Source organism: Equus caballus, chromosome 8 (genome assembly GCF_041296265.1).
Source record: "Equus caballus isolate H_3958 breed thoroughbred chromosome 8, TB-T2T, whole genome shotgun sequence".
NCBI lineage: Eukaryota > Metazoa > Chordata > Mammalia > Perissodactyla > Equidae > Equus > Equus caballus.
Genome location: NC_091691.1, coordinates 61,517,557 through 61,544,361, shown reverse-complemented (window position 1 = coordinate 61,544,361; position 26,805 = coordinate 61,517,557). Strand labels below are relative to the sequence as shown.

At 39.0% G+C, this 26,805-nt stretch overlaps 1 protein-coding gene and 1 long non-coding RNA gene across 5 annotated transcripts in view; one reads left to right on the top strand and one right to left on the bottom strand.

Annotated features, from left to right (window-relative positions):
• GAREM1 (GRB2 associated regulator of MAPK1 subtype 1) overlaps positions 1 to 26,805 on the top strand; it is a 209,092-nt gene that overhangs the window by 126,314 nt on the left and 55,973 nt on the right. The window lies entirely within an intron of this gene.
• On the bottom strand, positions 9,305 to 21,727 carry LOC138925390 (uncharacterized). The gene is made up of 2 exons (XR_011441471.1): positions 21,610 to 21,727; positions 9,305 to 9,807 (listed from the first exon to the last, which is right to left on the bottom strand). It is a non-coding gene; the product is annotated as an uncharacterized lncRNA (long non-coding RNA).

The window sequence follows — 26,805 nt, the reverse complement described above, 5'->3', positions numbered from 1 at the left end:
AATTGTCTTTGTGATGGGAAAACTGAAAAAACCTAGCAGTAAAACTTGTGTAATTTCACTCCTTTTCCTCTTGGATGTTTTTGCTTTCTGGAATTGTGTAGTTAAATGGCTTGTATGTAAGAGTTGAGAAAGCAAACACAGGAGATAAGTGTGAATGGTCATTTGACACAGGATGAAAATCCCTGATATATAATTATCAGTACATTTTGAATTACTCATTTTCTCAAGAAAAAGGTTTGGAGACTATAACTTTTTTTTTGAAATAGGAAAAAATTGCTAACCTGACCTGCTTCATGGTGATTCATTCTTTTCCCATTTTGCTCCTTAAAACAAACCCAGGAGCCAGATGTTTGGTTGCCTAAGATGAAAGCCGTTCCCTTAGAAATCCTGAATGAAAGAAAAAGTGCTTCTCTCAAATGATGAGGTCTGTCTGGGGTAATCATGACCTGATTCAGGCAATAGAATGTGGTTGTAAGAATGTTGCTCATAGCAACCAAGAGCCCTTATAGATATATTCATATTCTAAAATAAGCCTTCTCTAATAGTAAGTGTGTGTGGAATTTTCCTGTTCACTCTACTAGGTGTTTGTTCTTTTTTTCAAGAATTGTGTAGACCTTAATCATATTCAGTTTGGGAGGTTTATAACCTATTGGTTGCGTCTATTTCCTTAAAAATCCTCCATTTCCTTCATAATTTTTTTTTTTTTTAACCTGTTAAAACACTTTTCTTTGTTCTCTCTGTGAATTTAAATCAAATTTCAGGGTGTCAGGATACTATGAAAGAACTCCTTAGTTCCCCCATATTCATAAATACCAGTATGAAACCAGTAATTTTTAGTTGTGATTATTTAAAAAGATAAAAATGAAGTAAGAAATTTCTAATATGTTTGTGTGTTTGTTGAATTTTTCCCCCTGTTGTTAGTTACTGAAACTTGAATGTACAGCTAGCAATTTTGACCACTTTCCTCTCTATTCTTGATTTCTTCAAGTAAAATTTATGAATAATTATCGTAAACAGAAATCCAGATAAAACAGCCGTCTCTAAAATTTGTCTATTCCGAAGATGCAAAATAAACATTTTTGTTTATTTATGAAAAAATACAATTCTAGGTGGCATTATTTTTTTCTTCATCATAGGCTTCTTGTTTTGTGAGGTTTTTTTAAAAAGGAATTACATGTAAATATGTAAAACTGTACAACTAGAGAGTTTCGGGAAAAAACAATACCATAATTACAAGTGAGCTCATCAATATGCATAGTGATCCTGAGACTCTTCTCTTAAACTGTCACTCCCTCTTCGCATATCTTGCCCATGACTTCTGGTTTCTCACAAAACATTTATTTAGACACAATGAAGAGTAAAACATTGGAGGAAAGTCATAGGACTAGAATTCTAATTGCTACATTGCTGTGTGACCTCAAGCAAATCATTTAACCTCTCTGGGCCAAGTTTAACCAGTGATTTGAGGGAATGGACTTTGCTATCTCTGAGGTCTCTTCTAGCCCATTCTGGAATGATCAAAATGTCAATCCTGCTTTTGTGGAGGTTTAGAGAGTATTATAGTTTGTTTCTCTCTTAGCTACAATGTGTTATTAAAGTTTTAAATTTGCATTGTACGTAGAAAAGAAACCAGATTTCATGGAGAGGGAGTGCTGGTGGCAGTTAGAGTTAATTTTGGACTCTCAGGTTGAAACTGCAATTCTTCCAGCCAGAGCTCTCTCTCCTTTGTCGTAACATTCGTTCAGTCATATAACAAATAGTTATTGACCTAATGTGCCGGGTACCAGGCACTCTTTTAGGCACTGAAATACAATGTATTATATAATACAGATGTCTTAAATTTGGCAAATCTATGTATTTTAATGACTTTTTTCATACTTTAAGACTAAGCTATTAATATTTGGAAGTGCACACAAAATATGTGAAACTCTTTCACATAATCCTTTGCTAATGTTGTTTTGCTTATATTCTTAAGTAATATTTTCACCACTAATAGGAATTTCAATGTAGAGGACACAAAACATAAACATGGAGCAGGAAAGGCACAACCTCTGGTACTAAATTACTTTTTCATTTTTACTGCAACTTTATACTGCTAATGAATTTGTTGGTTTAGATTATCAACATGATTTACACCTCACATATATGTTATCTGTAGTTCCTTTGGCTTCACTAATATTCATCAATTTCATAACATAGACCCATATAGGACATCTTTTATTTGTAATCATTCATTTCTACCTAATCAATTTATTAATAAAAGATTTTATAATCTTTCTAAGTACAAAACTTAGTTTTCTTGACTTTCAAGAGTTAGTCCTCCCTCCTTCCTCTCCCTTCCCGTCTCCTTCCATTCATGAGTTCCACTGCTTCCCCTTCTTCCATGGTAACTTCTCCCCAGCCGTCTAACAGTTCTAAATCATAAAGGTTCAGGTTCCATTGGCCCATATGTTTACACGCTCAGGACAGCAGAGAATCGTGTCACAATCAGAAGGCACCTTAGAAGCCACTTGCCAAAGGTGGTGTGATTTCATTGTAGTCAAATTGATTAAATAGGCATTTCCTCCTTCCACGACTCATCTTTGTCTTCTTGTTCTTAATTTATTGGTAAACTTTATGTTATTTCTAAGGTACTTTTACCAAATGTACCTCATAGGTTAAAGCCTATAGTTTAAGAAGATCTTGATACAATCAAAGCAAGAAATTCAATAAATTATGCCAGTTAGCCTATAGTTTAAGAAGATCTTGATACAATCAAAGCAAGAAATTCAATAAATTATGCCAGTTACTTGAGCACTTATCAAAGTGTGACAGATTCTCTTAACCCTTATAGTTGGGCCAAGGTCAAAAGATGTTGGCCGTACACTAATGAAATAGCTATTATATAAATAAATGGTAGTGCTCAAAGGCCAGCTAAAAGTTGAGGCAATACCTCCTTTATGTGGCAGTATTGTTACTAAGAAATAAAAGTAGCATTTAGCACTTCTCTGACTCAATACTGGTGTATCCTCTACACTGAGAAAATATCTGTCACACAAGAGGCCCTCAAAAGGTGTTTGTTGACAGGGCAGATCTGGTGGTTCAGCAGTTGAGTTTGCATATTGTGCTTTGGTGGCCCCGGGTTTGCTGGTTTGGATCCTGGGGGTGACACCGCTTGTCAAGCCATGCTGTGGTGGCATCCCACATATAAAGTAGAGGAAGATGGGCACAGATGTTAGGTCAGGGCCAGTCTTCCTCAGCAAAAAGAGGAGGATTGGCAACAGATGTTAGCTCAGAGCTAATCTTCCTCAAAAAAACAAAGGTATTTGTTGAAATAAAATAAGTGCTTCTGACTTCATTAGCATCCGATTAGAACTTTGTACATATCTGTATGTGAGGACATTTAAAAATATTAGTTTAACATAAATGAAATAAAAGTCAGTTAAAAAAGATATACATATAGGCCCTCATTCTAAATAGAAAATCAGTGTAACTTTTATTTTCATATTAACATCTGACTGTTCTAAAAACTCAGTACTCTATCAAAAGCAACCCATGATCTAGTTGGCATATGGAAAATTATAGTTGAAAGATTTAGTGTGAGTTGGCCTCTACTGATAAAAAATTAATTGAACTCCTTTGTTGTTTGTATTCTAATTCCCTTTGTATTCTCAATTTATAGCACTTACATATTAGGAGCGGCTCCAGAAGGGAGCTAGTGGGAGCTCCTCTATCCCGTGGGCACAGCTGGGGAGGTTCTTCTACAAGACCCCAGATCTGCCTGGAATTCTCTCTCCTCCTCCTCCGTCCTTCCAAACCCTTCTTCCAGGAGAGTCTTGCTTTCCCTCATAGTCACAGATGTTCACAGGTCGGGTTTTTTTAATCTGATCCTGGGGAAAGACAGGTGATCCACAGAAAGCAGGAGGAGGTCAACTTTGGCTCTCATCAATTCTTACTGGCCAACCCCTAGAGCCTGCCTCCTCTCTTCTTTCTGTTCCACTTTCCACTCCATCTCACCTCCTTACCCCTCTCTGCCTCCTGCCACATTCCTGTTCAACTTGTCCTCTCAAAACTCCTGGTTCTGCTCCTCATCTCCCGAAACGGTGGACCTCTTAGTGGCCACTCCCCAGCCATGCCTTATGGAGCACACAGCCCCAGATCCTCCTGCAGTGACTGGCAGTGAAAGGGTTCTGGGTTAGCAGTGAGGAGGACCAGATTCCCCACAGAGTCTCAGGACAGCCTGGCAGCGCAAGAAGATGGGTCCCTGCCACCCCATGTGGGGTCGCCTGGGATGCATTTTCCCAGTGCTCTGCAGAGCTCTTGGCCCTGTCTTAGTATTAGTATGTTTTAAATCAGGTTTGGTGTGCTGATCTAGCAACTTAATCCCCAATTGTAATCTTGTTTCCCTGGGAAAATGTTAAAGTTTTGAAGAACTGACTAATAACTGAACTTCTGGAATACCATACATTTGTAAATTGGTGGCTGCCTGTTTTCTGATAAGAGTGGATCCTGCAGCTGCTCAAAAGGGCTTTGTTGGGGGTTGGGGTTGAGAGGGAATGGGGGTTGTTCATTTTGTTTTAACATTGAGGATTTTTAGCTCTGAAAGCACTTTTTAATCACTTTATATTATTTTTGCATTTCAATTTGAGCATCTTAGACATAATGCATTTGCACAGAAAAACATGTATTTCTGATACATATAATTCCATAAATCTACATATCAACAGCTGTGTACCTACACTGAAGAAAAGATTCCTTTTCACAGACGTTTCTTTATGGCATGGAAACTAATATTTTAATCCATCTTTTCAAGGAATGTGCTGAGAATTTTAATGTAGGGTAGCTGGTCAGATTTAAACTGTGGTATCCAGTCCTGCTGAGCAAAATTTGGGTTTTTTTGTGTTATTAATACTTTCTGTTCAAGTGAGAAGCATGAAAAAAAGACAAGGTAGTGCTTTAGAAATACTTACATTTTCCTCTTTCAAGATATGATTTGGAATGTGTATTAACCAGGTTTCCAGGACATTGAATGTTTAAGATTGTCCTTGAACTGTCTCCACACTTTTCTTGGTTAAACTCGGGTAAGTGGAGTATGTATTCATGAACTTTGTTGAATTGTGTGAAACTTGTGTCACGCAGGCCCTTTAATCCACACTGTAAAGCTTCTCATGGAAAGTGTCTGAACCTTTATTAATATGTTATTTATATCTGAGTTAAATTGAGGCCAAGGACTGTAATTGTTGTTAACAGTTACATCTCCTGCTTGCATCAATAGTTTTACCTAAGTCTTCTCTACTAATAAATTTGAATCAGATTAATGAGCAAGCAATCTAAAGATAACCTTTTAAAACCGTTGGAGAGCCGAGAAAGTGAATGTGTAATTGTGATTAAGAAGCATATGTGACTAAGGCACTCAATGCATTCAAGTGGTGCATCGGTGCTCCTTCCTATTAACGCAATGGAATGAAAATTACTTCCTAGTTATGTTAATATAGCATCATTGATTACTTTAAACTTTTTTAATGCTGTGAGGAAATACAACATTGCACCATTAAAAATTAACGGTTGAGAAGACAGAAGCATCAGAAGTTTAACCAAAGGACTAAGAAATTAATTTAAAATACAGGTTCCTAGATAAATGTTTTGTCAACTTTCTCACAAACTATTTTGCTAATGTTTGCTCTCCTTCCAGTTAAAAATAGACATACCACTCAAAAAATAGTACATTTATTAAAAAGTAGGAACTTGTCTAATAAATTGCAGTTTTATTAAAACACCATACTTTACATTCCTGATAGGCCATAAAACTTAATATGAAACAGAAATGTAAAACTTTGACCAGTTGGGTTTCATGTGTGTGGTTTTTTTTTTTTCATTTTTGGTGAGGAAGAGTGGCCCTGAGCTAACAACTGTTGCCAATCTTTCTATTTTTTTTCTCTCCCCAAAGTCCCAGTACATAGTTGTATATCCTAGTTGTAAGTCCTCCTAGGTCGTCTTTGTGGGATGCCACTACAGCATGGCTTAATGAGCAATGCTTAGGTTGGCGCCCAGGATCCGAATCGACAAACCCCAAGATGCTGAAGCAGAGCACACAAACTTAACCACTACGCCACCAGCCCAGCCCCGCTTCATGTGTATTTTGAAACCAGAAGGATGTAACTTGGTTTGTTTCTACAGTGTGAACTTTGGTGTTTTTATAACTCACATTATCCTTTTATTCTATAAGGTAGAAGTGAAAAGTCTTGAATTTATAGTTGCTAAATAAAGAAGGACAAACATCCAAATAAGAACTTTAAAAAGCAATTCACAACCTACACGAGTTGATAAGACATGTAAAGCTATTTTTAAACTACATTTAAAAGCTGTTTTCAAATTTCCTAGCAAGAAGGGGTCTTGTCTTAGTTTGAGGCAGTATCAGCTGGACCACACGTAGAGTCAGAAATAGTGACATCCAGAAGTTTGAGTAGAAATGTTTAATCCTTCTTTATATCTAATTTAAATGTCTTTGGGTCTGTATTTAATATCTTTAAAGGCCTGGCTCTATGTTTAAAGGAGTTGGGGCCAGAATGTACTAATATTAGCCAAAAATCCTAATCAGGGTAGTTCTATTGAGGTTAAGCTGTTAAGGGTTATTTTATTTCTTACTTTCCAAACTGTAAAGTGGTTATATTACTTCATAAATGGACCTTTTTATGTCTCCATGGGTATATATATTTAGAGAGGAGAGAGACTCTGAATGACTCATTCTGAAAGGGGTGGGGGGCCAGTATTTAACTTTTCAAATAACTTTCTTTTCTCCTCTTCTCATTTCTTCACTGAAACTTGCCGGTGACTGTACATGAAAAGTGTTCCCTTCCTTTTAACTATCTCTCGTTGTTGCCAAGGTGTAAATCAGAAAGCCCAAGTTTCTTTCCCCCACTTCACAAACAAGACTCGGTTCTGCTTCAGACGCTTGGAGCGCAGCCAAAACTTGTCATGATGATGTCAGTTTACCAAGAATGTTCACATTTCTCATGCTGTGTTCCACATTCCCTGGACTCGGGCACATAGCCTTTCAGAGCTCATTGAAGTTTTAGGGCTGGATTAAAAAAGCAAGCCTTGTTTTCAGTATTTTATGCTACCTTTTCAAAATCAAGGATCCATTTTTAACAGTATGACAGTTTACAAGCCCACATTCTATATCTGTTGATAAAGGAAATGCAGAATGACCAAAAATTTATCAGGTGGTGAGAGAAGTAAGATTTCCTAGTGTAATAAATTGAAATTTTATTAATTTAGTATTCCCTCATCTGGTGAATATTTATTTTGTATATTTATTTATAATATTTTATTGATTAAAAATTTTTGCAAATAACGTTGGCATCTATATTTTTGGAAAGAAATACTTGTATGTAGGAGATGTTACTTGATGAACAGAATTCTCAGGTGTCTTGCAATACTTAGTTCTTGGCTAGCTAATTGGAAACTACTGTGCTGTAGATAATTATTTCTAACTATTTAATAACTGATTTTGACCTGTAAACCATAAACATTAGAAAAACCCAAAAGTTTTCGAAGATTGTTTAGAAAAATGGCTAGTTATTGTACATTAATGACCTAATGTTTAATTTTGTATTTACCTGTCCTGTTAAACTTAATGGACTTCAATTGTTTATGGAGAAATTATGAGGACCATGAAGAATTCAGTCCTTCCAATGTTTCAAATGTGTATAAGTTCAATTTTATGGACTTTGAGGGAACAGAGTTTTAAAATAAACCCGTTCTGTTTTATATCTGCTACATTTTATCTAGTTATCCTATGTGATCCAAAGCAATGTATACAATTTTAGTTCTGCAATGATCTTTGAAGAACCAATAGTCTGACTAAAATTTTACAGGTAAAGCTTTGATTACCGAATGATTCTGGACAGCTTCACTACATGTTAGGAAAATTAGACTAAATAGGCTAAATTCTGTGATCTATAAATTCTTTGTAAATACCAAACAGATGAGTGTGTTTTTCATGGATTTCTCTCAGTTGTTGTACATTAATGACCTAATTAACCTAAAAAAATAAAATACCAGTTAATATTTATATTGTAGATATATTTGATTTTTTTTATGTCCTCTCACTTGAGCTGGTAAATTATGTATTTACACTCTGGGAAAGGGGGATTTTCTTTGATATTAATGTGTAAATTGAGCTCTGCTTGACTTTCTAGGCTGATGTTGGATATTGCCTACTTTGCATTTCTCTTATGATAATGGGAGGTAAAAATAGTTTTCTTTTAATTACCAAGTTTTGATTCATTCGGAATAACGAGACTTGTTACAGCTACACTGGCCAAAGCATGTATTGTTAATCATAGGCAAAACTCTGGCCTTCTGCCCTTTGTTCTCATTGAGCGGCATAATGTATCCTCTTGATAATTTCTAGAGTGTTCCCTTGTGGCTTTTTACAAAAGTTTCAAAACAAGTTTAAGCTAGGCAAATTAAAATCTAGTTTGAATACAGAGATTTTTAAATCTCTATTTTAAGAAATAATTGCAGATTCCAAAAGTAGTTTTCAAATTAGCAAGGAGGCCTGGACCAAGGTTTCATTCCTGTCTTAGAACTCCTCACCACGTTCTCTGAAATTTCAAGAGTGAATTTGCAGGGCTAGAAAGGGACTGGAAGTCCAACCATGTCCTGCTTCCAGATCCTACCTTCCCTGAAATCAATTCATGACAGTGACAGATCAAAATTAGTGAATTGCTTAAGGTATATTTATACAATGGAATACTATAGCGGTCTTCAAACAAACGAGACAGTTACCTGGCGTGAAAGGAGAGCCAAGGTAAGTGTCTGTTAAGCTACACATTTTGTTCTATTGTTTTAGGTCTTACTATTGTCTCTCTATGGACAGAAACTGCCTTATACACCATTATACTCCCTTTTTTCTACTTTTATACGTTGTACAAAATACGTAAATATTTTTTAATTAACAGTGGTTTGGGCTTTCTGTGATTTTGAGTTAAAGTAGTTGTCGTTTTTGTTTTGTGCATCCTATGGCATTTCCTAAAGAAGATTCCCTTTCTTCCTCAAGAAGTCTTCCCAAATTGAGTAAAGTCATTCTCTATTATCTCATTAGTACAGTTCCCTCAGCTCACCTTTGAAAAGGTTGTTTTTCCAAATTTGGTTCTGTTTGATGTTTCTCTTGTCTCCCTGTTCCCAGCTCGAGCTCCCTTTTGTTTTTTGGTTTACAAGCAGCCAACTAGAAGACTGCGAGGATCCTTGCTCATCAAGCACAGGAAGCTAATGCCCTTGGCTGCAGAGCCGTGCTTTCTATAGACCAGAGTTGTAACTGTGTTTGTTTTTATCTTGTTACTAAACTTTAATCTTTTATTCTCTCAAGTATTTCATTTTATCCCTGTCTTAAAATAAGTTCTTCTTTTTGTTGTCGTGTGCACATGGCTGGTAGTTGGAGACACAACGTATGCACATTCCCGTAAATGAAAGGCCTCAAACCTGGCTTAGGGTGGGTTTGTATTCAGACTTCTCCAAATTCTGTTTCCAAGCAGAAATGGAGTGTGAACAAAGCCAAGACTGAAGATTGAATTGAACTGAGATGGTGCCAACACCGTGTCTCCTCCCTTCTCTTTAACCCTCGTGATGACCTCCTTCTCTTTGGTGGGAAGTTCTTTTCAGATCTGCTGCCTTCTGCAAGGCTTTTTGTCCCCTGCAGTTCAACTCTGCTTTATAAACATTCTTCTGATGTTGTGTTTTGGGAACCTTCTTAAAAGCTCTTGAATCAGATGATGTTAAGTTCTCCAAAATCCAATGATTCTACTTCCTTTCACTTTTCAGTGTCTGAAACACAACCAGGAGTAATAAGTTGATCAATTTTATGATTCTCATAACATTAATGCACTAAAAAAATAAGCAGAACAATAAACTGTTTGTTCTCCAGTCACCAAAGGAGTGCCCAAATCCTTTGGTTGTATTAGAATTTTATTTTTATATATGGTCTGAAACAAAAGAACCATCAACCAGGGCTTGGACGCGTTTTTCACATAGCAAGTTACCTCTCACAATATCTGTCACTTTCTAAGAGGATTTGCTTTATATTGATGAAACAGTTGCAGAATACTTGAAGGAATTCTCATAAAAGGTTGATCCAATTATATTTGGAGTTTGTATTGGTAGCAGGAAGCCAATTAAGGTCAATAATTTTGTTTTGTGTGATGGTACCCTTAAATGTTTGTATCTAATTGTTACATTTAAAATTCTATACTTGCTTGACTTTGCTTCTTTTTCACTTAGGTAAAGTGAAGCAATATGTTGATGTTGATATTCTTGTCAACATTTGATACACATGGCATTTTATGTGGGGACTCCCAGACTTTAACGCAAGTCAAAGTTAAAATAAAACTAGCCCAAAGTATAGTATAAAGTAGGCTTAGTATAATCTTAGTGGAAACCACATCCAGTGTTTAGGCCATTGAGATGATTAACCGCTCCATCATACATGATCTGCTTTGGTTGGCTGGACCCTTCCCTCTGACTACCTGTGTCAGTGGTGTCATCATCGCCTGATTCTGAGACCCAGGTCAAGTTGCCCACGGTGTCATTTTCAAGTTGGCAGTGTGAATCATCAGTTCCTTTTCATCCTGAGAGTCAAATAAGTGTTTGCTTATTTGAGCAAATTTAACCAGAAGCTACCATTTCCTGTGCTCATCGACAATTTAACCGAATTAGCATTGCCTTATCAAGGTTGTAGTGAGAAGACTTCCTCAACGTTTTCCTATTTTTTAGTCTACTTGAAGAAGTCAGTATAGACTAAAATGGAATAAACTTGCCCTTTATCTTTTTTCATATAATTTTTTTGTTCTACTAGTTTACCATTTAATGATATTTCTAATTATCAACTAAAAATTTTTGCCAAATCTTAGTGTTGATTTAGATTTCAACAATTTGATTAAGTGAACTGTGACTACTGGGACTTTTTGTGCTGGGTAGTAATACTGGATTCCTAACAATGGTCTTGTAGTACATAGACATTTCACTAATGTGTAGGCATTTTAACCTTTTCACAAATGCCGTGACTTTGTAATTAATCTGTCCCTGGATAATCAAAAGTTAACTGTACTCTATGCAAATATTTGATTTGCTCATGCAAATTTTACTTGTGTGGTTAGCTTATAGACTATAGACTACTCACCAGCTCTCTGACCTGTCGCTTCGTTGTTATAAATTTATAGGTATATGCATGTGTTTTATCATTTGGTAGTGTTTTACTTTGAAAATGGTTTTTGCATCAGAAATCCTTAAGCATAATCTTTTACCCATTTAATTTCCAAAAAAATTGTCCAAGTAATTAGGCATTTCTGGATATAGTAAATTGCTGTTTACTCAGCATAGTGAGTAGTTACCTTTTTTCCCATTTAACAGGATTGGACATAATTATTAATAATTTCTCTGAAGAAGTCAGCAGTGCAGGACTAGGTTTCAAAAAGAATGTAGCCTATTACATCTAAGTCCACTTGGATATCTGGATCCAAAAAGAGATCAAATCCAACAGAAACAGTCTGACAGATGGGGTCTGGAGGTGGGATGGGGGAGGCAGCACAGTTGTGTGAATACAATGCAGAGGTGATATTAATACCAGTTACCAAGCTGTGTGTTTCAAAACTTCCTCCAGGGTAGGATGTGAGAAGACCAGAGCAGGATGCGCACAGGCCCCTGGAGATCTGAGCCTTGGCAGAAACAGAGCAGGAAATGATCCAGAGACTGCCAGTGTGCCCAGGAAGGGAGTGGAGAAACGCCCCCTGCTCCAGTGCTTGGGATGGAAGAGAACCAGGCAGCAGCCCTCTGTATTGAGGCATTGGGCCGAAGAGCTGGGAGTGGGAGGTGCATGTGGATATCCTGGGCTGCTGCCCTAGGCATCCTGCTGGGGAGTGGGTGACTTGCTGACACTTGGATGTGCATTCTAACTGCTGAGATGAATCTAGAGAGCTGTAAAGATGGCAGCCACCGTTTCCTATGAAGATGATGTAAATGCATTACAGGCAAATAGTTATATGTTATACTAAAATATTTATAATCTGCAACGCATGAGGCTAGTTATTTGAAGTACAAATTTGGTTTTGTTTGGTTTTAACTAGCTTGGTTTAAAGTGCTGTTGTGAAAAACTCTAAAATTCACATGGAACCACAAAGGACCATGAAAAGCCAAATCAGTCTTGAGAAGGAATAGCAAAGCTGGAGACATCATACATCCTGATTTCAAAATATATTGCAAAGCTATAGTAATTAAAACAGTAAGATACTGGCATAAAGACAGACATACAGACCAATGGAACAGAATAGAGAGCCCCGAGATAAAGCCACACAAATATACAATCAATTGATCTTTGACAAGAGTGCCAAGAATACACAATGGGGAAAGGACAGGCTCTTCAATAAACCATGCTGGGAAAGCTAGATATCCACATGCAAAAGAATGGAATTGGACCGTTAGATTACACCATACACAAAACTCAACTCGAAATGGATTAAAGACTTAACATATAAGACCTGAAACTATAAAACTTCTAGAAAAAAACATAGAGGAAAAGATTCTGGATGTTGGTCTTGGCAATGGTTTCCTGGATATGACACCAAAAGCCAGACACAACGCAAAAAGAGACATTTGGGACTACATCAAATTAAAAAGCTTTTGCACAGCAAAGGAAACCATCAATAGAATGAGAAGGCAACCTACAGAACGGGAGAAAGTATTTGCAAACCGTATATCAGATAAGGGGTTAATTTCCAAAATATATAAGGAATATATAAGGAACTCCTATAGCTCAATAGCAAAAAACCCGATGAAAAAGTGGGCAAGAGACTTGAATAGGCATTTCTCCAAAGAAAACATACAAATGTCCTACAGGTATCTGAACAGATACTTAGTGTCATTTATCATCAGAGAAATGCAAAACCGAAAACACAGTGAGAAATCACCTCACACCTGTTAGGGTGGTGTTATCAAAAAAACAATGGGCAACAGGTGTTAGTGAGGATGTGGAGAAATTGGAACCCTTGTATATTGTTGATAGGAATGCAAAATGGTGCAGCCACTGTGGAAAACAGTATAGAAGTTCCTCAAAAAATTGAAAATAGGATTACCATTTGATCCAGCAATCTCACTTCTGGGTATTTATCCAAAAGAATTGAAATCAGGATCTCGAAGAGATACTAGCACTACAGTGTTCATTGAATATTATTCACAGTAGGCACCATGTGGAAACAACCTAAAGGTCCATCGACAGATGAATGGATAAAGAAAATGTGAGATACATGTATACAAACGAAATATTATTCAACCTTTAAAAAGAAGGAAACTCTGCAGTGTGAACAATATGCCCAAGGGATTGCAATAGGCTCCAAAAACATTGATTCTCGCCTCCACCTCTCTCAGCCCCACCCCATTCCCCATTTAGGAACCAGAGTGTGAGGATCTTTTTAAAACAGAAATCTGATTGCTTTACTGCCATGTTAACAAAATAAATTCAAGTGGCTTCCCATTGCTCTTAAGATAAATATCAAAATTTCCCTTTTGTAGGAAAAAAAGCCCATTATATGCCACTTCTCTTTTGTCTGGTTGATTTCATGTAATTGAGCCCAGAGAAACCTATACAAAGATATGTGAAACACTTTTTATCAGTCCTAAGGGGGTGAGATTGGAGGAAGGGCCAATTGATGGCCTTAGCATGGTGGCTAAGAGCCCAGCTCTAAGATTAGACTGCTTGGGTCCACATCCAGCGCTGATTTGCTAACCATATAGCCTTGGGCAAGTTAAACTTAACCTGTTTGTTCCTTTATAGGGATATTAATAGCGTGAAACCACTTAGTGCCTGGCACTTAGTAAGTACTATGTGTTTACTGCTGTTATTTATTTCCCTCTCTATTGTTGAGTTGTTACAATAAATATACTTTACTTTTATAACATTCAAAAATTTTTTTTAAAATGGAGAACAAAGAGGCTCAAGGATACCTGGGGGAAATTCTTATTACTGCCTACAAGGCCTCCTTTGACAAGCTCCTGCCTATTCGTAACTTCGTCCTTGTGATGCTTTTCTTCTCTTTGCTCTTCTGAACTCCAATCACCCGAGTCTTCTCATTTCCTGCAGCCTGACCTCTGCTCAGTTTTCAGGTCTCAGGTCAGAGTGACTTCCTCAGGAAAGCCTTTCCTGGGTCTCTGAGACAAGATCACATCCCCCTGACTCGGAGCTCTTCTTCTTTACAGCATTTATCCCAGTGGTAATTACATATTTCTTTGACTGACTGTTTAATAACTGACATCCCTTCCCCCCTCATCACTTGACTAGAACCTCTAAAAGGCCAAGACTGTCTGTATCACTCACCATTCTCTCCCCAGTGCCTAGCACAGCAGTTTGCCACACTGAGAAGCAAAGGGGTGTTCCACTGAACCGAGAGTGCAGGTTGGTGTGGAAGAGAGACCACAGGCTCTGTGAGGACCTGGCGGAAGTGACACTGGAGAGCAGAGGAGCTGCTGCACTTTGAAGGATATTGTCATTTCTGCCAAGGACTTTGAGTTGTATCCAAATAACTTTGAGAAGCTGGTGAAGGATTTCAGCCAGGGCCATGATTGTAGGGTTAGGTTGCATCTTAGAGCAGTCACCCCAACATCAGTGTGGTGGATGGATGGGTGGAGTTCGGAGCCACAGTGTATAGTTCACTGCAGAGCTGGAAATTGTCGAGGGCCAGGACTCAGATAGCAGGGATGGAGCAGAGGGAGTAGCTTCGAGAAATATCCAGATGGAACAACTAATAATAGTACGTGATGGAGTGGATGTGGAGCCATGCGGTGATGATGAAGATGACTTCCGGGTTTCTGGTTTATTTTGCTTTATGGATTGTGACTTTGATTTAGGAAGTTAAGAAACAGAGGGTAAAAATCATATTTAGAGAGAAATACTATGAGGTGAGATTTGTATATGACAAATGCCTGTGTGGCATCCTGGAGGAGTTGTCCAGTGGAGGCTTAAGGCAAACTAGGCTCAAGAGAGAGATTTAGGAGATGCGGTCTGCACCAGGTGGGTGCTGACGGTGTGGGTGGGTGGTCCAGGCAGCAACGCCTCCCATAGACCCAGCCCAAGCCCACTGTCTTCTGTAAAGAAAATTTCAATCCACAGGGATTCCAGTTCTTCTGCCTGTTTTGCCTAGGCTGCACAGTTCTGTAGCTTAGAAAATACTAACTTGGGCTATGGATATTCTGTAAGTTTTATTTGCCCCAAAAGATAGCTCCTCAAGCACTTTTTTATTTCAGAAGCTTTTCTTAGAGGTCTGCAGAGAAGCTATTATATGCAGAAATGTTGTTTCTGCCCTCAGAGATCTCCCTGCAGCACTAGAACAATGTTTTCACGTAGTAGGTCTGCAGGAATCATAGTAGGTGTCTTCTTCAGCCATTCATCATGGGCCACAGGACTAGCATTCACATCTGCAGTTGGAGTAGAATCAAACAATATGAAATAAATTTTCATGGTTTACTCTTAAAGAAAATTAAGAAATGTGAAACCCAGTGTGTTGGGCTTCTGAAGAGAACCAGCAATAGGATGTGTGTGTGTATGTATGTCTGTGTGTAGACAAACATACATACGTAGAGAGAGAGAGATTGGTTGGTTGGTTGATTGATTTTAAGGAATTGGCTCATGCATTTGCGGAGGCTGGCAAGTTCAAAGGCTGCAGGATAGACCAGCAGACTGAAGATACAGGGAAGAGCTGCAGTTCGAGTCCAAAGGCCATCTGTTGGCAGACTCCTCCCTTCCTCAGGGAACCTCAGTCTTTTTCTTAAGTCCTTCAACTGATTGCCACCCACATTATGGAGGGCAATCTGCTTTACTCAAAGTCTGCTGATTTAGATGTTAATTCCATTCCAAAAAAAAAAATACTTCACAGAAATATCTAGAATAGTGTTTGACCAAATATCTGGGAACCGTGGCTGAGTCAAGTTGACAGAAAATGAACCATCACACCCTAGCTGCCCTTGCCTATACCATGGCCTGCTCCAGGAAAGCTCTGGAATGCTGCGGGTCTCTAAAAGATGGGCTGTGTGTGAGGTTCAGATTTTAGTCTGATCATCTAGACCTTAAATGTAAGGTTCCCAAAACATCCAAAGTTTTGAGAGCCTTAACGAGCCAGAGGCCTTTGTTACTTACTTATGCTAGTTCAGGAGCTTTGCTCTTGCTTTAGAGGCGTTTAAGCATCGTTATTTCCTTGTTTTGTTTTGCAGTTTACATTGCCTTTGAAAAGCAACATACACACACTCACACATAGAAATCAGCATTTCGAGGTTCTTTTCCATTTTACAGATAAGGAAAGTGAGACTGGCAACATTAGGTTTCATGCCAAATTGATGGCCATTAAGTGACTGGATTGAACCTAGGTCTCCTCACCTTAAACTGAGCTTTTCCCCTCTCTCCTTCTACCCGCCCCCCTGAAACACCTTAATTCTCAAGGAGGAGGAAGGGAAGAGGGAGAGAATATGAGAATGAATATTTACAGAACTCCCACCTGAATTCAAGATAGAAGAAATAAAAAATTTTTCCAGATTATATGCCTTACTTGATCCCTCTGGAGTTGTGGGTATTAGAGGAATTTGGGTTTGAAGTCCATTCCTTTCTAGTTCTGCAGTTTTGGTGACTATATTTGTCGACAAATAAGGATTGAAACCTTAAAGAAACCTCCTCCTTCGCTCTCTGGGTCACCCTCCCCACTGCCCATAGCATTTAGGAGTGTTTTCACAGTCATCGAGTCCACCAGGTTTGGGACTTGCATTATATGCCTCCTTCTAGTTTGTTTGGTTAGTTAGCTAATGTGTTTTGCCTTCAACCAAGGAAGTTCCAAATACTCTCTCTGAGAGAGCCAGCTAGGGTAGAAGTGCTGTCCAACTTACGAGTGGCAGACGGGCTGAGTTCTCTGGGTGATGATGGAGCAAACCACCCACTAATTTTAGGCTGGGAAAGCTTGGAGCGCACATTGAGTTTTCAGTAGAACATAACATCCCACGAAGACATTCTATAGCCCTTGGAAGTATCTCCTGGCTCTCTAGCTCTTTGCCATTTTGAAGGTTCAGATCCCCCTCATTATCCTGTTAAGTGTGGTCAAGTCTTTAGTTTTGAAAATGTGACTTTCTACCTTAGACCATCCAGCTCTCAAAGGTCATGAAAGGGAAAAGTTGCCCCTCTTTCCTATGACTAATGTAGATAGGAAGCGGTGAGCCCCAGGCAGCAGTCTCACTTGTAAGTGGATAAACTGAGTGTTGGCACACAGGGCTGCAGGATTCTCCTGAGCTGCCACTTTCAAGCTCGTGTACCAGACGCTGAGTTGTAGAGCACAGTGGGTATTAATTGGCCTGGCTTACATACATATTGTAACTATGCAAAAAAATTTCATGCGTACATCATCTGCCTTGGTTTGTGTGGATGAAGTTTAAGTTTATAACCAAAGCTCCATTTGATCTTGCACAACAAAATTACATATGGTTTTGTTAGTCCCAATTCTAGCACCTTTTTGACCTTTTTGGCTTTAAAAGCAGACCATTAAAAATAAAACATATGTTTTCCAGGGTCTAATTTCCCAAAAACAGTACCAAAATATAATATACTTTTGCCTTAAATATACAGACAATTATCCTAGATTATATCACTGGATTTTCATAAGAAATCTGTGCAGTAGGTAGAACAGCTGGTGTCATTACTGTTTTATAAAATAAGTGGAAACAGAGGAATAGCATTCACCTAAAGACCCCTGGACTTCATATTTTTAGCAATTACCATTTTCAGTCACCCACTTTGAATCATGGAACGGATTCTAGCTAGCTGTGTTACATACATCTGCTAATATTTAATCCTCATAACAGCCTGTGAAGTCACTGGTAGGGTTCTCACTTTATAGATGAGGAGGAAAGTTAAATACTCAGTCCAAGGTCTTGCTGCTGGTCAGTGGCGCTCATCTGGTCTGAAGACCATGCTTTTTCTTCAAGTTTTCCTTCATTACAGTGTTCAGATTGATATCATTAAGTTCTGTGGCCATTTATGACCTCTATTTGAGTTTTACTTCATCAGCATTTGAGTGAGAAATAGGTCAGAGCCAATGCAAATAGACTTGTTGGATCCTATCTTTGCCACTTGCTAACTTTAATAATGAAATGCTATAAAGCCCTATATTTGCATTTTTTATGCCAATCAAGATGTTTCAACTAAGAAGAAAGCATAACACGAGGGAATTACAATATTCAAATTCACCCAGTATTTATAGAGCACCGTATTTGCTAGGTGCTGTGGTGGGTGCTTTCATACATACTCTTTAACACGATTTTTACAACATTCCAGCAGGCCTTAATTATTGTTTGCTTACAGATAAGGAAACTGAGCCTCAGAAAGAATAAAATATGTGAGGAAGGGCACACAGCTAATAAGTAGAGCTGGATATGCAGTGGCGTCTTTTAGCTTCATGTCCATTACCCTTTCTCCAAGGTCCACGTTCACTGCTCACACGCTCTGTTGCTACTGTGGTCTCTCTGCTGTCCCTCAACCCACCATCAGCCCAACCCATTCCGTGCCATTTGCATACCCTCACTTGTGAATTTCTGATAATTTAGGCATCAACCCAGAAAGCATTTCCTGAATTGTAACTAGAATTGTCTATGCGAAATCATGCATCTAAAGAAGGTACTATATTATGCAGTCATTAGCATCTTGTTTAGGAACCTCTGCTTTTCAGAATTAATTTCACAGAAAGCAGTGGAGTTATCTATCAAGCATTTCTGAGAAATGAAGACAAGAGATGGATACATGTAGTTCAAACCAGGACAACTCATTACATCTGCAATGGGTATTTAAGGAGTCCTGAGGTAATTGAACATGGTAATTGTGTTGCTGTATCTGAGGGATTTCACTGACACTTGTTTTGCGTGAGCCCATAATTGCAGAAATATTCTCTCATGGTGATTAGTTCCTAATTTAAAATAGACTGTTTCATTAAAGGTAACTCCATAATGAGACCAGTAAAGACCCAAGCTGTGTGCTTTAATGACAGTAATTCCCTCTTCGCTTGCCGCTTGACCATGGGCACAGAGTTGTGAGTCAAAGCCTTCATCTTAAGTCCTGCTTGAATTTCGAGAAAAGAGGAGGTCGAATTACATTCCCTTTAAGGTCCCTTCCAGCTTTAGCATTCTGTGATTCTTTGGAATATTCAACAAATGGAAGTTCAAAAATTGATTCTGCTTTCACACTGAGAGGGAAGAATGCCCACAATTGAATAAAAGATTAGAAGCTGTGGAGAGGAAATAGTTGTCTTGAGTGAGTTCTTTTATTGGAAATCAGCCTTGTACTACTGGACAGGAAATTAAGTTCTTGCGTGGGTCATTAATCATTGTGCCGATTTGAAAATTGGCAGTGGGGGAAGGTGGCTATATTTGAGGAGGAAGGAAGGTGTGGGCGGAAAGAGCATTCCTAAAAGCTCCCCAGTCTGAGTGGGTATTAGCCAGCAAAGACAGGGTGATATCAGACACTCCCTTCTGTTGCAGGTGTCTCTGATATTTGTCAGCTGTCCTGATCGTCCTCCCCAAAAACTGTTTCCCACTTCTACCAAGAAGAGGGAAATAAAATTATAGATTTTCACTGAGAAAGGGCAGAGAATTGATAATCTAATGGGGGTCGTCTTTCCCTGTTTATCTCAAGAGAGATGTTATAGGGGAGGAAGACAAGATTGGGATATCCTTAGTCTTTGTCAAAGTTACATTGAAAAGAGACCAAGAAACCAGCAAAAATATGAGTACTAAGTTATACCGTGTCAGAACAACGTGTGCCCTTGAAAATGACTCCATCTTTTACCATCTCCTACCTCCTTGGTCTCCCTTCTCCGAAGTGGAACCCCACTCAGGAAACTGTCTTCTGCCACAGAAAGTTGGTGCTTTCTTTGGTATATGTTAATTGGGCTTGAAGAGTATTGAGACCGTCCTCCTCCTTTTCTGTCCTCCTCCCAGTATGTAACTGTTTTAGAGTATTTTTGCTTTTCTATTTATTTTTCTTTTACGGTGAGAAGTTTTGGTAAATACAAACTTGGCAGCAGGTTTTATTTCCACGAAAATAACAATTCTGACATCTCAGGGTGTCATCCGTCTCAAAGCTGTTCCCAGCGGAGTCTAAATATACCACTGGGCTTTCTCATCACTCATCAGAAATTTGCACCCCTCAGGGTCTGATTGAGCCTCCTATAAAACTCCGTCTTATCTTATAGATTTTTCTAGTGGGGAAGTGGCTAAGTTAAGTTGGGAATTGAAGTATTTGTCTTGGTTACAGTTTGTGTGGGGTTTTGCTTTTTCTTCCTCTCCAGACACCTGCTTCTTTCTGACTGTAATTACACAGTGTTCTTAACTGCTCAGTGCACAATATAGTCCTTAGCATCCCTGATAAATCTTGCCCTGAATCATCCTCCCCAACATGGCAGGGGTTGGCCTGTGTGGTTATGGCTTTCATGCTTAGGAGGAACAGAAATAGACTTTGCTCTTCTCTCTGCAGATCGCACACCAGCCTGCATAGAGACCTGAGTCTTTTCTCCAAACTTTTCAGAGCTGCTCCCCCACCCCTATTATTTACACCAATGATGAGCACCTAGAGGAAAGTTCCAAAAAAAAATCAGCACCGGGTTAAGCATCACTGTCAGCTCAGGAAGAGTATCTGGAACAGCTAATGTGCAGAGGATGAGCTCTGTTGCCATGAGCCAGCTGCCTCTTCACAGGAAATCACACAGATTTGCAGTATTTGGGTCTCTTTTGAATGAACAAGAGTAGGCTAGGTTTTCACTGTACTGGAGTTTGTATACCTAGCTCTGAAGAAGTAAGTTTCTCAAGAACTCTTGAAGTTCTCACTTGGAGAACTGGATCCCAGCAATTCCTGTAGAGGCCTTGGTCTTCTCAGCGGTCACTCCTCCCTTGAAACTTGGCTTGAAGTCATAATGACTTCTCATAGTCAGAGCCATGGTTGTTGCTTTGTGCTCCTTGACTCTGTAACACCAGACATTACTGGGAACTGTCCTTGAAACTCTTCTTCCCTCTCTCTGTGATGGTGCACTCTCCTGACTTCCTCCATCTTCTCAATTCCTTCTTTGTCTTCCTTGGTTCATCCCTCCTATGTTGACCTTAAGACTCAGTGCCTGTTTTTTTTCTCTCTCTCTCCCCTCTTCATGTCTCCCTCTCTCTAGCTCCGCAGAAAACCTAACCTTCACAGCTTCCACTGTCACCTCCTATAGATTTGACTCTTTGACTTTGACTTCTTTCATTCCAAAGTTCAGCTGCCTATTGAATACACTTCCACTTCCTTACTTTATTATCATCTCAGCCTCAATATGTCTAGAGAAAAAAATTTTTTTTACTCTCTACACTGGACCCTCCTCCTCCTGTGTGTATTTCTGTCATTGTCATTTCAATCTATGTCCTAGACCACCATGTTGGTCCTCCATACTCTTTCTGCTTTGTGCCTGTCTTCCCAGAAAGGGCTCAAGCACAGTTCCAGGGCACACATAGGAGGGACCAGCATTCAGGGCTTAGAAACATGTATGAAGCTCTAAGTGCCAAGCACTGTACAAAACACTTTTCTAGGCTTACTCCGTTTAGTCCTCACAGCTTCCCGTGGGATGGTGAATAGGAGGGACTGTATTCTACCCAGAGAGGGGACAGGCATTGCTCTTTCCCCTCCTCCTCTGCAGACATCACAGAACCAACTGCCTACTTTAGAATCATCAGAGTGAATAGATTCTCAGTCTAGGTTGCCATGTGAGGGCAGTTCCCTTGGGGACTTCATGGCTGGGGACTTGAATACGTTCCCTCCCTTTTTTCTCCTCCTTTTTAGAGTGGTAAGACTTGGTTCTGTGTGCCTTCCCTGTGTGCTACACCTTTGGCTCTGCCCAGGGGAGGAGTGAGAAATACATGCTTAGTGTAGGCTTTGGCACTAGGTTCTGGAAGAGCGATGGAGGGAGCCAGGAGTTCACTGTGCTCTGACCAACTGACCAGCTTAGGTCAGCAGTCCTGTCCGCTGGCACTCGTTCACATAGTGTATATTTATTGTGCAGAGGCGAGCTGGGCAACATGCTAGAAATACAGCCCCAGCTCTCACATATGTATAAAGAAATACATTTTATGCACTTCATTTTGTCATTATTATTTAATTGGAATTATGATAAGTGCTACCAAAGTGTGGCAAGCAGGCCAAAGCCTTCATTGGTGAGGGCTCTTAACTGTGCTATCGCCCAGCATTATATCCAAGGAGTGTAAGTGCAGGGTGGCAGCTGGACAAGGTGCATACCCAGTGGACAGGACGGCTGTCCAGGGCAGCAGTTTGTTTATGTCAGTCCTCTACTCACAACATTGCAGTAGATTGAGTCCACCCACCTGTCTTCCCATCTGTCACCAAGCCCATCAGGCTGTCCCTGCTGTTTGTCATTCCCACCCATAGCTCTACCTGTGCTCAGGTGTTCTTACCACCTCCATTTTTTCTTTTCACTCTTCCACCTCCATATTCTCTCATTACCCAAAACCCAGTGCATCTTTCGGGTCTCCCTAGTGCCCCAGTTTCTCCTTTGTCCCAACAGCATCACTATGATCTCTCCCTCCCCTAATAGTTTATGCCCATTCTGTTAGGAGTTTGTAAGGAGTTCTCAAAGTGGGCACCGGCAGGAGCAGTGTCACGTGGAAACTTGTTAGAAATGCAGTCTCAGTCCCCACCTCATGCCTACTGAATCAGAGGCTGGGGTGGGGCCCGGCAATCTGGTTTAACAAGCCTGCCAGGTGATTTCGATGCACACTAGTTTGAGAACCATTAGTTTATGTGACTCCTTTAGAATTTAATTTTGTTCCCTTATTTTCTTATTTCATATATTAACATTTTGCTTCCACAACGAGGTTATAAGCCCATTATTTTTGCCATTTATATTTATACATATTTGTATGTAACAGTTTAATATACATTTGGATACATCGCTGAAAGCTGTTCCAATGAGTTTTCACCTACTTTCACATGACTATTAATTTCATCTTGATCTGCTGAGGAATCCGTGGTATATGTAGGGCAAAGTTAAATTCTTCACAACTTTTGAAAGTTGTTGAGAAGTCCTTATTGGTACAGGGTGCATTATAACAAAGGAAGGGTTATAACTCCAGAGCCATTCTTTGTGGGTTTTTTAAATGCTGGGGAGAAATGTTCTTGCGATAATTAAATTTTTGCTACCTCCAAAATGAATAGTAATAGAATTAAAGAGGGGAAAAAAGATGATTTTCTGTGTGACATCAATTTGGTGGAGATGATGAAAGGAGGAACAGATTTCTTGTGAGCTGAAGTGTTTGATTTGGTTGGGCTGTATTTCCCATTCACTTCAAAGGCTCCAGTGTAGTTATGTCAGAAGACACCTCTGGTGGGGGCCTATATGGAGTTTTGCAGAGAATGTGAAAAGGCCTAAGTGTTAAAAATGCTAGTCATAGAGTTTTTCACTGGAAATAAAAGTATGGGGGAAGACTTTATTTTATTCTGTTTCATCCTGACAGTACATTATCTTCCCACCCTCCCGTATGCAACCACTTAAATGGATTGCTTCCTTTTTCCTTTGGATGTGTTTTTATGAAAGTGCAATGGTTTGTGTGCCGATATTTTTAACTTATCTAATTTTTATTGTGTTTTAAATCTCATATTTTGGAGATCCACTATGTTTTTAAAATCCACTCTTGTTTCTGTGTGTTCACATGGTCTCCCAAAGTGGGCAGCAAAAATCATGCTGTAGTGAGCATCTTCATGCATTCCCCTGGTGGTCTTATGTGAACATTTCTTTGGGATATATACATGGGAGTGGAACTGCTGGGTCTGAGAAATATGTAAAGTTATTTGACTAAATGGTGCCAGGTCGCTCTCCAGAATGGCTGCCCCAGCCTCACGCCCACCACAGTCCCATGAGATTCCTTAGCCACATGAGGAATGTACAGTTTTGCAGTCTAATAGATGTGAAGAAATAGCTCTTAATTTACATTCATTTGAAAAGTCAGCTTTGCCTCATGTGCTTGCTAGTCTTTAGGGATAGCCTCCTTAGTAAATTGTCTGTTCCTACTGTTTGCCCATCTTTGTATTGGTAGTGGTGTCTTTTTAGGTGATTTGTAGGATTTCATTGACTATTTAGGTATCAATCTCTTTTCAGTTTTAGGCTTTGCAAGCATCATCTGTTCTGTCACCTGTCTGTCAACTTTTTCCGTAATATCCTTCATTGAACAGAAATCCTTAATTTTAACGTAATCCTGGTTTTGCCTTTTAATTTCTCCTTCTGAAGCCCTTCGCTGCCCATAGGTGGTGTCAGGTAAGGATTCATTTTTAGTTTTTCTCAATATGCTGAACCAGTTTTACCAACACCAAAGATTAAATAGTCTTTTCCAGTTGTCTTCATCATGTAGTATAAAGCTTTTTTTCATTTCCCCAACCTCTCTAACCTGTTAATTCCATAAAGATATTTGTATAAGTTGAAATGACTCAGAAGAGAGAAGAATAAGCTGCCTCTCGATGACTAGTAAGAATAACACTCATGAAAACAATGTCAACACACCCTTCTCCTGGCCCAGCCTTGGAAAATTTCAGCTGGATGCTAGGTGGAAATTCAGTGTAATTGCTGAAAGAAACTATTATTTGTTGACATTGTCTATTCTACCTACAGGGTGTCAACCACAACAGCCAGCATAAATTCAGTTCCCATCCGATTATATCCTATAGTGGTTCGATTTATCAAGTATCTAATTATTTTGGATTTATGAATTATTTACAGGACATGCAAAATAAACATGCTACCCTAAGTCGTTCATGTCTTAAAAATTGAGTAGGCATTGAAAAAATTCAAACTTGTATGTAGATAAAGGAGAAAGAAATACAGATTTCTAAAGTATTTGTCTGCCTAGTAATGTCTGTGTACCAGAAATATCCGTAGTACTTTGCACACTACCTTGAACAGAGTAGTAAGTAGATAAGTAAATTTTCTTTGAATCTTTATATTATTTTGACTAATAGTTAAAATAGGGAGGAAAAATTAATTTGGGCTTTTGGTAATTCTGTTATCGAATCTTGATAACAAAAAAATAGTAATCATCTTACTAAATCAGGTATACACTGTTCATATGTCTTCTAGTAAAATGGGAAAAAAACCTGCATTAACTTTCTAGTCATTCTTTCCTTGTCACACATATTAGCTGTGTCCAGTTTCAGGTATTGCAATATCTGTTGGATTTAATGATACCTGTTGTCTTCGTTAGGAGCTATCATCACCTTTGTATAGTGAATTTTCTACATATACTCTTGTTTGCAAGTAAAATACTGCGTTCTCATCACTCTTCCTATGGACCAAATATTACTGAAGACAGTGTTAATCCTCTTTGTCAACACTAAACATCAACATAAGTACAATCTACCAATTTTCTCATGATTACGTGTTTTATTTAATTGATAGATTATTAGCTATAATTTCCATTCAGCATCCATATAGATTCTTAAATGTTTATCAGTTCGTCAAGAAGCCTTCTAATATCCTTGGCACTTTAAATGTTTTTGGTTTTTATTTTTAAAGAAATCAAATTCTAAAACCAGAAAATGAAACAGTCCCCTTAGTGCAGTTTCAGAAATCATAGCTGCTGACTCAGTCCTAATTGTTCTTTTAAATTTCCCCAGTGACTTAGGTTTATTAAAAGCCTGCTTTTACATTAGAAACAAGAGTATTTTTATTTGAAATGTATCTCTGTGCCCTGACAAAGTCACTCCTCTCCGAGTACGTTTTCTCTCCAGCCTTGTTTATCCCATCAGAGGTTCCTGCCAGAAGCAGCTGGGTTTACATAACCGCCCTTGTTGGATGGAATATTTTTCTGAGCACAGTCCTGCACTTACACCGCAGCGTGTTTAACATGGAATAGGGACAAAACCTGAAAGGCAGGAGAGAACGCTCAATGAGCTGGATCTGTGGTGAATCAAAGTGGAGGCATTTGGATGAAAATGAAGTATTGGAAGAAGGGAGGAAGAGCAGGGGCTTTTTGTCAGCAAAGACTAAAGAAAACAAAGGAAGAGAGAGTAGTTCTTTTGTGAGGGGGTGGAGGGGAAAACCATTCCCTGGTTCGGGAGTGTAGGGCAAAGGTACGCACTTACTGTTTGAAAGCATGCTCATTCATTAAACACTTTAACAAAAATGGAGCCCCAAGTCTCAGAACAACAGCAAGGCTATTGCTGCTCCATTTTTTAATTAAAAAAAAAAAAGATTTGACAAGAACGAGGGGTTCTCTGTCATGTAGGGCCTTTTCATTTTACTGGAGTTTCCGGGTTTTACTGCAATTTTGACTGGTTGCTAACAAGCATAGGACTCTCATCCACAGTCATTGTGGTCACAACTATATTAGAGTAATTATGTTTTAAGCATGAGACATTTTAGTTGGAATTTCTCTTCATTAAGCAGAGGGTTCTGTAGGCAGCCTGTCATAGAAAAGATAACATTTGTTATCTCCGTTCCCTATCTTTCCCAGAACCAGTCTCCAACCAGGTGGCAGTGCATCTGCCCGCATTCCCATCTTCTGCGTTTCTCTCTCCTCTCTTTCTTCCCATCTACCCAGCTACTAGTTGTGCCACTTCCTTATCAGTGTCAAATTTGGTGTACTTTCTGATGTCTCAGCTTCTGGATGAGTTTTTCCAGGATTAATATAAGAAGGAGCTAATGTCTTTCTCCTAAACAGTAAGACAATCAGAATAAATGCATGATTACACTGCTTTTCATTCATGACAGGTATACACCTGTGTCACAT